At 38.5% G+C, this 14,427-nt stretch overlaps 1 protein-coding gene across 2 annotated transcripts in view; it reads right to left on the bottom strand.

The window, feature by feature from the left end:
- LOC111153626 (transmembrane channel like 1) overlaps positions 1–14,427 on the bottom strand; it is a 162,024-nt gene that overhangs the window by 132,112 nt on the left and 15,485 nt on the right. The gene's annotated exons all lie outside the window — the stretch shown is intronic.

Here is a 14,427-nt window from a genome sequence, read left to right as displayed (position 1 = left end):
TTTATGCCAAAGACTCTAATAAGAGATGAGGAAGGACACTATATCATACTCAAAGGGTCTGTCCAACAAGATCTAACAATTTTAAATATCTATGCCCCTCACATGGGAGCAACCAATTATATAAACCAATTATTAACAAAATCAGAGAAACACATAAGCAATAATACAATAAGAATAGGGGACTTTAACATCCCCCTCACTGAAATGGACAGATCATCTACGCAAAAGATCAACAAGGAAATAAAGACTTTATTTTTTTTCTCAAAGATTTTATTTTTATTTGACAGAGATCACAAGTAGGCAGAAAAGCAGGCAGAGAAAGAGAGGGGGAAATAGGCTCCCTGCTGAGCAGAGAGCCTGATGTGGGGCTCGGTCACAGGACCCTGGGATCGTGACCTGAGCTGAAGACAGAGGCTTTAACCCACTGAGCCACCCAGATGCCCCAAATAAAGACTTTAAATGATACACTGGACTGGGGAGACATCACAGATATATTTGAACATTCCAACCCAAAGCAACAGAATACACATTCATCTCTAGTGTACATAGAACATTCTCCAGAGTAGATCACAACCTGGGTCACAAATCAGGTCTCAACTGGTATCAAAAGATTGGGATCATTCCTAGCATATTTTCAGACCACAGTGCTCTGAAGCCAGAACTCAATCACAAGAGGAAAGCTGGAAAGAACACAAATACATGCAGGCTAAAGAGCATCCTACTAAGGAATGAATGGGTCAGCCAGGAAATTAAAGAAGAACTGAAAAAATTCATGGAAACAAATGAAAATGAAAACATAACTGTTCAAAATCTTTGGGACACAGCCAACGTGGTCCTGAGAGGAAAGTATATAGTGATACAAGCCTTTCTCAAGAAACAAGAAAGGTCTCAAGTATACAACCTAACCCTACACCTAAAGGAGCTGGAGAAAGAATAGCAAAGAAAGCTTAAACCCAGCAGGAGAAGAGAAATATAAGGATCAGAGCAGAAATCAATGAAATAGAAACAAAAACAAACAAAAAAAAACCCCGTAGAACAAATCAACAAAACTAGCAGCTGGTTCTTTGAAAAGAATTAGTAAGATTGATAAACCCCTGGCCAGACTTATCAAAAAGAAAAGAGAAAGGACCCACATTAATGAAATTATGAATGACAGAGAAGAGATCACAACCAACATCAAAGAAATGTAAACAATTGTAAGAACATATTATGAGCAACTACATGCCAACAAATTTGACAATCTGGAAGAAATGGATGCATTCCTAGAGACATAAAACCTACCAAAACTGAACCAGGAAGAAACAGAAAACCTGAACAGACCCATAACCAGTAAGGAGATTGAAGCAGTAATCAAAAATCTCCCAACAAACAAGAGCCCAGGGCCAGACGGCTTCCCAGGGGAATTCTACCAAACTTTTAAAGAACAACTAATACCTATTCTCCTGAAACTGTTCCAAAAAATAGAAATGGAAGGAAAACTTCCAAACTCATTTTAGGAGGCCAGCATCCCCTTGATCCAAAAACCAAACAAAGACCTCATCAAAAAGGAGAATTACAAACCAATATCCTTGATGAACATAGATGCAAAAATTCTCACGAAAATACTAGCCAACAGGATCCAACAGTACATTAAAAGTATTATTCACCACGACAAAGTGGGATTTATTCCTGGCCTGCCAAGGTTGGTTCAACATCTGCAAATCAATGTGATACAACACATTAATAAAAGAAAAAACAAGAACCATATGATACTCTCAATAGATGCTGAAAAAGCATTTGACAAAGTACAGCATCTTTTCTTGATCAAAACTCTTCAGAGTATAAGGATAGAGAGTACATACCTCAATATCAAAGCCACCTATGAAAAACCCACAGCGAGTATCATTCTCAATGGGAAAAAACGGAAAGCTTTTCCCCTAAGGTCAGGAACACAGCAGTGATGTCCACTATCACTGCTGCTACTCAACATAGCACTAGAAGTCCTAGCCTCAGCAATCACACAATAAAAAGAAATAAAAGGCATCTGAATCAGCAAAGAAGAAATCAAACTCTTAATCTTTGCAGATGATAAGGTACTTTATGTGGTAAACCCAAAAGATTCCACTCCAAAATTGCTAGAGCTCGTACAGGAATTCAGTAAAGTGTCAGGATATGAAATCAAGGCACAGAAATCAGTTGCATTTCCATACACCAACAGAAAGACAGAAGAAAGAGAAATTAAGGAGTCGATCCCTTTTGCAATTGCACCCAAAACCATAAGATACCTAGGAATAAACCTAAGCAAAGAAGCAAAGAATCTGTACTCAGAAAACTATAAAGTACTCATGAAAGAAACTGAGAAGACACAAAGAAATGGAAAAACTATCTATGCTTATGGACTGGAAGAACAAATATTGTGAAAATGTGTATGCTACCTAAAGCAATCTACACATTTTATGCAATCCCTGTCAAAATAACATCAATTTTTTTCAAAGGAATGGGACAAATAATCCTGAAACTTATATGGAACCAGAAAAGACCCTGAATAGCCAGAGGAATGTTGAAAAAGAAAGCGAAAATTGATGGCATCACAATTCCAGACTTCAAGCTCTATTACAAAGCTGTAATCATTAAGACAATATGGTACTAGCACAAAGACAGACACACAGATCAATGGAATAGAATAGAGAGCCCAGAAATGGACCCTCAACTCTATGGTCAACTAATCTTCAACAAAGAAGGAAAGAATGTCCAATGGAAAAAAGACAGTTTCTTCAACAAATGGTGTTAGGAAAATTGGACAGCCACATGCAGAAGAATGAAATTGGACCATTTCCTTTCACCACACACAAAAATAGACTCAAGATGGATGAAAAACCTCAATGTGAGACAGGAATCCATCAAAAGCCTTAAGGAGAACACAGGCATCAACCTCTTCCTCCTCAGCCACAGCAACTTCTTCCTAGAAACTTTGCCAAAGGCAAGGGAAACAAGGACAAAAATAAACTATTGGGACTTCATCAAGATCAAAAGCTTTTGCACAGTGAAGGAAACAGTAAAACCAAAGGACAACTGAAAGAATGGGAGAATATATTCACAAATGACATATCAGACAAAGGACTAGTATCCAAAATCTACAAAGAACTTCCCGAACTCAACACCCAAAGAACAAATGATGCAATCAAGAAATGGGCAGAAGACATGAACAGACATTTCTGCAAAGAAGACATCCAGATGGCCAACAGACACATGAAGAAGTGTTCTACATCACTCGGCATCAGGCAAATACAAATCAAAACCACAATGAGATACCACCTCACACCAGTCAGAATGGCTAAAATCAACAAGTCTAGAAACGACAGATGTTGGCAAGGATCCGGAGAAAGGGGAACCCTCCTACACTATTGGTGGGAATGCAAGCTGGTGCAGCCACTCTGGAAAACAGCATGGAGGTTCCTCAAAAAGTTGGAAATAGAGCTACCCTACAACCCAGCAATTGCACTATTGGGTATTAACCCTAAGGATACTAATGTAGTGATCCAAAGGGGCACATGCATCCAAATGTTTATAACAACAATGTCCACAATAGCCAAACTATGGAAAGAACCTAGATGTCCATCAACAGATAAATGGATAAAGAAGATGTGATATGTATATATACAATGGAATACTATGCAGCCATCAAAAGAAATGAAATCTTGCCATTTGCAGCTACATGGATGGAACTAGAGGGTATTATGCTGAGCAAAATAAGTCAATCAGAGAAAGACGATTATCATATGATCTCTCTGATATGAGGTATTTGAGAGGCAGAGTAGGGGTTGTGGAGAGTAGGGAAGGAAAAAATGAAACAAGATGGGATCAGGAGGGAGACAAACTCTAAGAGACTCTTAATCTCACAAAACTGAGAGCTGCTGTAGGGTGGGGGTAGGAATAGGGTGGCTGGGTTATGGACATTGGGGAGGGTATGTGCTATGGTGAGTGCTATGAAATGTGTTAAGCCTGATGATTCACAGACCTGTACCCCTGGGGCAAGTAATACATTACATGTTAATAAAAATAATTTTTTAAAAAAGAAGCATTTAAAAAAAAGGCAAGAAAGTGTTATTAAGTGAGCACACTCTTTAAAAAAAAAAAAAAGAAAGAAAGAAATAGAAAAATAATCGAAAACTTCTGAGTGCTATTAAACACCAAAACATGAAAGATGAGATCTGTCACATGCAAAACAGTCCTAAGTAGAGAGAATGATTCCTAAAGCAGAATAAAGAGCCAAAATGGTAGTATTGATACACACGAAAAACAATGGGGTCAAAAGAGAGAAAGTGATCAGAAAATGGGAAGTCAAGGTAGATACAATAATGTTAGTGCTTATTAAACAGTAGCCAGTTAGATCCAAATCCTGGCAAAGACAAACCGTTCCTGTGTGTGCATGTGTTTCTCCTGCTGAGACTGGAATGTTCCATCAGACCTGACTGAAATATCACTCGACTCTTCTCATGGGCTCTCCCAGCAACAGTGCACTGCAATCTGCTTCCCCATGTCAATTTTCTCTAAGGCAATCATGTGTTGGCCGGCAAACACAAACCATCAGTTTAGCAACTAGCCAACTGGCCACAACAAGCTCACTTCAATCTTGAAATTTTTCAAGCTCACAACCTAAGAGAATAGAATTTAATTTTATAAGTGTATTTTTTAAAATTATATACAGAAAATCACAAATTGAAAAAAAAAGACCTGGTCAAGTATGTCAATATTTGGTTTGGAAAAAGTGTCACCAGCCATAAAGGACATAAATGACGTCCACTTCAAAGCACTCAGAGAAGAATATGTAAGAGATGAATACTTAATGCCACAGGAAATATGAAGAGAAAGAAATTGTATTTTACTGAGGAAATTCAGAAAAGCATCACGGAGGAGGTGGTCATCAACTGACCCTTGAAGGATGGATAGGATAATGATGAGCAAAACTTGAGAGAGGCTAAGGTGATTAGTAAAAAAATAAAAAATAAAAAACAAACAAAAAAATAGAGTTGGAAAAATGTGTTCGGTATATAGGAAATGAAGAGTAGATCAAACGGGTTTGATATGAACTTAAAATAAGATTAAGTTCAAAAGGCAAAAGACCATGACATATCAGACTGGGGATTTTAAACATTATATGAGAACAATGTAAAACCAACTAAGCTTTCCGATGAAGGAAGGGACATGATGGAATGATGCTGTAGGAATTAGGCAACGCTAAAAAATGAGCCAGAGCTGAAAACTGAAAAGAACTCTTCAGCTACCAATAATTTACACTGTCGTGTGAAAATATTGTATTGATTTTTTTCTAAGAAACTCAGATACCTCCATGAAAGCAAGCATAACATGAAAAGTGGAAGTCGAGAGTTTTGGAGGACTGGATTCTAAATCACAATGGTATTATTGTGATATGGGGAAGGACATGAATTCTGGGCTGTTTCACAATTTTAACTGAAACTTGGAAGTCCTAACCTGCAGGGTCCTGGAGACGGTTCTGCAAGAAGATCCTTGCTAGGAAGATACCAAAGACTAGAATACATTTCTTTCAGAAGTGTTCTGCAGGTAAGTATTACCAAAATGTATCTATATGCAGAAACTTTTCTGTGGAGTCATAGAAATTCTGGAGCTCTGAAAAACTGTGTATTTGGGGAGAGGGCAGAAAGGCAAGAAACTTTCCTTCGAGTCAAAAAAAAAATGTTTAAGGCAGATAGATCTGGGGGAAGAAAGTTTATTGTATTGGTCACTGCTTCTCAAAAACCAGATGTTTAAGAACTGGAGAATTGATCTGAATGCAGTTCAGTAGGCTCAGCGAAAAGGAAATATATTTGAAGTCCAGAATTCCATTTCACAAAATCACCATATGTGAAGGCTTGGGCTTTATAATGTTAACTTGCACACAATACTGGCTATGGAGTGAAAAGAAAAAAAAAAAAAAAGACTGTTGCAGGGAAGACTGTTTAATTCTTTTATTAATTGGAAGTGTCATGGTGTGGCATAAATGAGGAACCCATTACCAGTTTAGACTTTAAGCCAAAAATAGCATTAACATCAAAGGGAGAGAAAGGCCTTTTCAATCTACATAGTGTGTAGACAACCTGCCCTTCAAGAAGAAAGGGCAGACACGAGGTAGAATACAGAACATTAGTCCTCGGGAGTAGAAAAAGACTTGTGGCATCATGAAGTCATTCTCATAGTTAGAAAGCAAAGATTGTGAAGTTTTGGTCATAGGTTAAAAATAAGCAGGAATCACAACTAGAGATCTCAGCTAAGATCAGAACAGGAACAGAACAGAGGACAGAGAATGGAGCTTGAGCTACACCACCCCCTAAGCAATTCCTTGGCTGTCTTGCTTAAAGGTTTAACTAGTTCCCTTAAGACAAAGAACTGAGTATTTCCATCAAAATCTACAATATGCTCTACTAACTATAACTATATTCACTTCAGTAAGTGTAAATCATTTAAAGGGTAAATATAAGTTACCTTAAATCAAGCTCCATCGGATTTCATTTTCCCAGCCCTGGATAATATTTTAGACAGACTCTATAGGTTTTATAGTTATAAGAACCATCTCAGTTTGATAATTCATACCCATTTTCTGGAAGTAAGGTATTAAAATATCCAGTCTAGTTGAAGTTAAAACTGCAATCTCACAGTCTATTCAAGGCTTCTCCCTCTCCTTACTCATGCCAGCAACTGAGGCCTGGAGACCTAAATGGGGAAGGAAATGGAAACGTATCTTTGACCATTTCTCCTGACCTATACCACCTTTTCTACTCACTTTGTAGGTTCTGGCTCTGGCCTGAATACTAGAATGAGTATTAGAAGGGCAAAAGGTGGGGCACCTGGGTGGCTCAGTGGGTTAAAGCCTCTGCCTTCGGCTCAGGTCACGATCCCAGGGTCCTACATCAGACTCTCTGCTCAGCAGGGAGCCTGCTTCCCCCTCTCTCTGCCTGCCTCTCTGCCTACTTGTGATCTCTGTCAAATAAATAAACAAAATCTTTTAAAAAAAAAAAAAAAAGGGCAAAAGGTTAAGTATCTTTACTCACACTGGGTGGTCACCATGTCTTGTCGTGGCCATGCATGGCCATTGCATCGGAAAGTTTGTGAGCTCTTCAAAAACCATCCCTTTTACCCTGAGGGAACCATCACACCGTGTTTTCTTGACTTGGTTAATGTATTTTCCTGAAGGCCTCCTGCAATACCCAAAGGACACCCCAGGAGATCACCCCACAGGCAGTCCCTGTATCTACACAACCTCATCCCAGCTAGCAACTTTCGTGGGTGAAATATCTTCAAAACCAGTCTGTTACTTTCCACAGCACCAATGTGGCCCAGGAGGAACATATGAATACTTGCCTTGATAAATTATGGAAATGTAACTTGTTTTATCAAGACATATTCCTATTTGTGGGCAGTACATCTTGTATACTCTTTGCAGAAAACTGTCTAGGACAGAGAATGAAAACTGACTGGAAAGGAAGTCAGGGAGAATTGAGTTAATATTTATGGAGGACCTCCTATATATAAGTAAGTTGAACTAAAAGAGGTGAAATGATTCGTTATGGAAAGTAACCATCATTTTATCATCCCAATTACTCTGCTTTTATGGGAACTTCTCTACCACCTCCCCAACATTTTCTGTGAACTGCACCCTGACATAAACAACAACCAGCATGGCTGAGAAAATGAAGGCTTTGGTCACTCTCAGCCTGGGCCTTACCTGTCATGTCTACTGTAGGAAGGAGAAGACCATATGCAGCCAGAAAGAAGAATGAAGGATATTTCCTGGACTGTCACAGTCTCGGGTTCTATCTGAGCTTGTGACTCAACTTCATTCTTGCCTTTGGGTTCCATAAGTCACCCCCTGCTCTGTTGTAGCTTGAGCTAACTAAGCTGGAATATGTCGTCTTCAACCAAGTCATCACCCTTAACTAATACACCCTCCCAAGATCTAAATGCTGCAAAGGTACCAAAGCTCCAAACCCAGGCCTGCATGATTCCAACATTTGTTCCATGACCCACACTGCCAAGAGACAGTACTATGATGGTATGATAAGAACAAGTGCAGGTCTGGGGTGCACAGACAGACCGCTAGCAATCAGAACATTGAAGTAATCATCCAAACATACTCAGAACTCATCAAATCCATATCTTCTGAATATTTCAGCTCTGCAGCTAAGGAATGGTTGGAATATATTGAAGAATGTTCACTAGAGATCCATAAAAGAAGATGAAAGCATTTGAAATGAGAAAAAGCACATAGTATTGCCTCTACAATTCAACTGGCACTTCCTATCCTGCACCCAAATATCTTTCTCATTATGGTCTTATGCTGTTTTTTAACATTTTCTTTGTCTCATCTCCCCCAAAATGCTTCTGAGCTTCTTGAGGTCATGTTTTTTGTTGTATTCAACAAACAATAAACATTGTGTTAAATGAGCTAAAATTGAAGGCACACTGCTTGTTCATACACGGGGAACTAAGAAAACAATTTAATAATTTGTTATGAATGTCTGCATTGATGGGAACTGACTTCTGTCCATACCACAACCAAGAAGAAGAAGAATTCTCACATACTAACATGAGATATTTAGCTAGTATTAGGGATAAATTGCTCCAAATTGGAGCAATTGTTGTGGAATATGTCACAGGAGGAAAAGCCTTAGAGTTTCAGCTTCCTCATAGGGGTATGTGTCATTGTCTAGGGCCATTTTGGTTTGGGTCCTTTTAACTTCTCACTGAATAAAGAGTTATAGACTTCGTGATTCTTACTTCAAGTCTCTCCAAGACCTATAAGGACATCAGACAAGAGTGGAATTTCATCTTTTTACCCCATTAGAACATGCTATATGGATAAACCTCATATTTATGAATCCTGGCATATGGAATTGAGATACTAAAAGTTTATATCTTTAGTAAAGACCAGGCCCATGAAAGTGCTCCAAAGGAGAAAGATGTTTTGAAGATGTTCTCAATTATCTGCTTAGATCATCTAAAAGTTTTGATAACTGGAAGGAATCCTCAAATACTTAAGGCAAAGCATACTATAAACACAGTACTGAGGTTTTGCTTCTAGCCACAATGAAATAAATAGGAATGAATGAACCCTCTTACCTTAAGCAACTAGAAAGCCAAATGAAATATATGAAACATCTCTTTCCAGACATTTCTGAAGAGACAGCCCAAGACAAGGACCCTGGAAAGAAGGGGAACTAATGCGATGCTCCCTGACATTGCCTGATCACTTTGCCTAAGGAATTTCTAGGCTGCAACACAGAGAGGGGGGGACCCAAACAGAGGCTTGTGGTCCCACTGAGCTGAGGGGACATAGCTCTGTTTTCAGGGAGCCTAAAGCAGGTAGAATGTGTGAGGTGAAATAACAGGAAGAAAAGAGAAGGCAGAATAATTTCTGGAGCTCACAAGAGACAGGAACAGTTTAAGTTTTCCAGTAGTCAGGGTGGAGAAACCTTCTAGTTCACAGAGCATTCATTAGAGCCCTTAGAAAGTCATTGTCTAGACCATGTTAAATCTACTAAATCTACTCTGAGCTCACCCTAACAGAGCTTAAGATCAAGTCTCAAAAGTATCTACCTAATTCAAAGTAACTTAACTGCATCCCAGAATATAATCCAACAATATTTAAAGGAATACCGAAAAAATCCAGGACCCAGAAATGTAGAATTCAACATCTCCAACATTAAATAAAGTAACTACCAGGCAGACAAAGAAGTTGGGAAATTAATACTTCCCGACCAGGAGAGCAACCAAAAGAATCAATAGACACCAGAAATGCCAGAAACGCCATAGATGACAGAATTAGCAGACATTAACAGTAAACCAACTATTATAAATATACTCCATGTGCTTAAGAACATGGTGTGAAACATAAAAAATATTATAAAAATACAACTCAAACTCTAGAGATGAAAAAGAGATATCTGAAATGACATTGGATGCAATAAACAGTGGATTTGACAGTGATAAAGACAAGAGTGTCAAATTTGAAGATAGAGATTTTACCCAAAATGGGAGAAGTAAAATAGAAGATTAAAAAAAAAATTGAAGAGCATCTCTGACCTGTGGGATGAAATTAAATTATGTAAAGTATATGTAATTGAAATTCCAGAAGTGGGAGTCAGAAAAAAGTGAGGAAATAATGGCCAAAAATGGTTTAAATTTTTGACAGCAACTGGGGGACCTGGGTGGCTCAGTCAGTTGGGTGTCTGACTCTTGATTTCAGCTTGAGTTGTGATCTCAGGGCCATGGGATTGAGCCCATGTCAGACTCTGCCCTGGGCACAGAGCCTGTTTGGGATTCTCTCTCTCCCTCTCCGCTCTTCCTCCAACTCATGTGCGCACTCTCTCTCTTTTAAAAAGATTTTTTTTTCCTTGCAATTACACACCAAAGGTCCAAAAATCTCAGTGAACTCCAAACAGAAAAAGAGATGAATAAAATTGGGGTGCCTGGGTGGCTCAGTGAGTTAAGCCTCTGCCTTTGGCTTGGGTCATGATCTTGGGGTCCTGGGATAGAGCCCCACATCCGGCTCTCTGCTCAGTGGGGAGCCTGCTTCCCCCTCTCTCCCTGCCTCTCTGCCTACCTTGTGATCTCTTTCTCTCTGTTAAATAAATAAAACCTTAAAAAAAAAGAGATGAATAAAATTATAACAAGGCAGAGAATAAACAAATTGCCAGAATGAACAGTAATAATGAGAATACAACAAAAGTAGCCAGACAAAAGTGACACAATGGACATTAGGGAGGGTATGTGCTATGGTGAGTGCTGCGAAATATGTAAGTCTGATGATTCACAGACCTGTACCCCTGGGGCAAATAGTACATTATATGTTAATAAAAATAATTTTTTTTAAAGTGACACAAGATAAGAATGATCATGGACATCTCATCGGAAACTATGAAAGAGAGAAACTTTTTTTTTTTTAAAGAGAAACTTTTAAAGCACTGAAAAGAAAAACAAACAAACCAAAGAAAAAGGAAAAAAATTTATCAACCTAGAATTCCATTTCCACCAAAAAATATCTTTCAAAAATTAAGGTAAAGACTCTTTCAGACATACATATCATGAGTGAAATCATTGCCCACAGACCTGACCTACAAGACATACTAAAGAAGTTCTTCAGGCAGAAGAATGATGCCAGAAGAAAAAAAAATTGTATCTGAAATATGGAAGAAAAAAACACTGGAAATAGTAAATATATGGGTAAATACAGAAGACCTTTCTTCTTATTTTTCCAAATTTCTTTATAAAGATAATTGAATGTTTAAAGCAAAAATAAGAATGATAGATTGTGGAGTTTATAGTATATATGGAAGCAAAATGTAAAAAAAAAAACATAAGATACAGGAGGGGAAAATGAAATCATACTACAGTTAAGTTTCTTAAAATATCTGTAAATTGATATACCATTATTTGAAGGCACAAAGTGATAAGCCAAAGATGCATTTTGTAAACCTACTAAAATAGAGACACAAAAATGGATTCAGCTAATATACCAATAGTGAAAACAGAATGATTTAAAAATATACTTAATCCAGAAAAAGGTAAGAAAAGAGAATAAAGAACAACGAAGAGATGGGACAAAGAGCATAACAAATAAATAGCATAAAACATGCTGAACATCATTAGTCACTAGGGAAATGCACATGAAAGTCAAAGATGTACTACAACACACTTTCTCAAAAGGCTAAAATTAAGATTTACTTGCAACATCAACTTTTTGTGAGGATGTGTGGATTGCTAGAACTCTCAAACATCGCTGGTGAAAATACGAAATTCTACAGCCACTTTGGAAAAGAATTGAGCAGTTTCTTTGTATTATTACTATTATTATTTGAGAGAGAGAGTGCATGTGTATGTGTGCACACATGAGTGGGGAGGGCAGAGAAAGACGGGGGAGGGGTGGAGGGGGAAGCACACTCCCTATTGAGCAGGGAGCCTGATGGGAGAGCTCCATAGGGGACTCAGTCCCAGAACCCTGAGATTATGACCTGAGCTGAAGGCAGAGGTTTAACCAACTGAGCCACCAAGGAGCCCCAAGAATTGAGCAGATACTTATGAGATTAATCAATCACTTGCCATATAATCCGGCAATTTCAATCCATACATTCACATAAGATTTCTATTCAAATGTTCACCCCAGCTTTATTCATAATGACCCCAAACTGGTAACAATTAGAATGTTCAACAGGTGAATGGATAAACAAACTATGGTACCCCCATACAATGGAAAGCTACTCAACAATAAAAGGAAATAAACTATTGGGATATCTAATAATGTGAGTAAATCTCAAAAGCATGCGGTTAAATGCAAGAAGCCAGGCACAAGAGAGTACCGACTGCCTGTTTCCATTTACATGGAATTCTAGAAAATGCATAGTAATCCATGACAGAAAAGCAGCATAGCAATCGCTTGGTTCCAGTGGTGGAGTGTATGGGGGGGGTGGAGGGCGAGGGAGTGTATGGATTTATGCCAAAGAGAACTAAGTAAGGAACATTTGGGAGGGGAAGAAGTCTTGATTGTGTTGGTCATTATAGTACTATGTATATATTTGTCAAAGCTTGTTATTGTATCTTTTTAATGTGTACAGTTTATCATGCATATCTCAACAAGGCTGGCTTTTCAAATGGAATTAAAGAAGTGGAAATAAAAGAGTGTCAATACTTTATCATTCAGATCATCCCTTGGTCATCACTGATGGGCATTTCAAACCCAAGAAGTGCTGCCCACTGAAGAGAAATCCTGAAATCACAGGCCCAGTGAGAAACAAATGCATCAGTGTTCCTAATGTTTAAAGGCCCTGTGGACCTCGTAAAGCAATGTTTTGGTTCTGGCTTTGTTCCGATAACCGTTCAGTACTGCCCCGAAAACATTAATCTATAAATTCTTTGACAAGGAGGACTCTGCCAAATCACATTCTTCTCAGAGCACATGAAAAGAATCAAATGCATTGTTTGTTGAAGGGACCAAATAAATAAATGAATGAATAGAAGGCATTTCTAAACTTATCATTCCAACACTTCTATGTATATTATTTCTCTCTTTAGGAAATGATATCTATTCATCTTTAAATATAGTAAGACCCAGTCCATATGAGCATCACAAATTTAGAAGCTTGAAGAATTTAAACAAGCAGAGCTGGGGTTTATCTTTGCATTGTTGCCGAGTGGGGGGGGGGGAGCATATGCTCAAACAATAGTATAGCAACGTGACAATGGTCACCACTTTTATCTTGCATGTCATTTCAGGGTTTACAAGTGGCCTTCGTAACCATTAATCCATTTAAGCCATTTAGGAGCACTATTTTAGCAATAGGCAGCTTCTATCTATAAATAACACAATCTATTCATGCACTGAGGAAAAATTTCTAAGGGATTTTCTAGTTAACACTTTGTTAATCTGTTCTAAACAAAGAGAGAGAGAGAGAGAGATCAACATTATTACACTTTAACTTACAACCCAAAATTATCTTTTTTTTTTTTTTTTTTTTTTTTACAAACAGTTAGTCTGTATATTACAAGGTATTTCTTTGCAATGTACTTATGTTCTGAATTGACCTTCAGCCCTCCTCCTGGAAACTCTCCACTCCCTTAGCTTCTACGATTCTCTCCTCTGTAGGATCTCCTCTTAACCCTCTGACCCATCTTTTCTGTTTCTTCCTTGGGTTTATCCTCCTCCATCTGCCACTAAATGGAGAAGTTGACCCCCTGGGGCTCCATTGTTGTCTATCTTCCCTTGCTATGCTATATACTCTTCCTGGGAAGTTATGTGATTCTAGGAACTTCAACTCTCAGATGTTGCCAAAATCTCTATAACCACAAAATACTTGCAGATAATCAAGCCATACCCCCAACCAAACCTTTTTCCCTCCCCCCTCCAAGTCTTTTACTTATTGGAATTTCCTTCTACTCCATTGCCAAACCTGGAATCATGAGAGCGATTTTTGACAGCTCCCGCTCCCTCATCTTCCCACATTCACTCTCACCAAGTACTAGCATTTCCATATTCTAAATGTTTTTGGAATCTTTCCTTTCTGTGCCAGACACAAACTTCATGTGCTTCATCAAATTCCTTCCAATGCTTCCGTCGGCTCCAACAGCATCCCAGCCCCAACCAATCACCTGTCCTTGAAGTGCAAAACACACAGCAGAGTCAACTACCTGCCGGCCTAGAGAGTTAGGATCTCTACCACTTCCAGACTTGGAACAGCACACTATGGAATGTGGGATTTGGTATCTTACAGGGATGCCCTGGTGCAGGGGGCAGGTAACACAACTCAGTAATGTGTAGTGCTAACTCCATGAGGTGATAACAGGTGATGGGGGGGATCTAAACAGATCAATTTGCCTTTCTTCATTTCTTCATGGGCTACCCATAAGCACAGTTTTTCCTTGTGCCCTGTTTGGAGAAGT

Source organism: Enhydra lutris, unplaced genomic scaffold (genome assembly GCF_002288905.1).
Source record: "Enhydra lutris kenyoni isolate GAN:26980312 unplaced genomic scaffold, ASM228890v2 scaffoldscaffold33, whole genome shotgun sequence".
NCBI lineage: Eukaryota > Metazoa > Chordata > Mammalia > Carnivora > Mustelidae > Enhydra > Enhydra lutris.
Note: the sequence above shows the minus strand (reverse complement) of the source record. Positions and strands in the feature narration are given on the sequence as shown.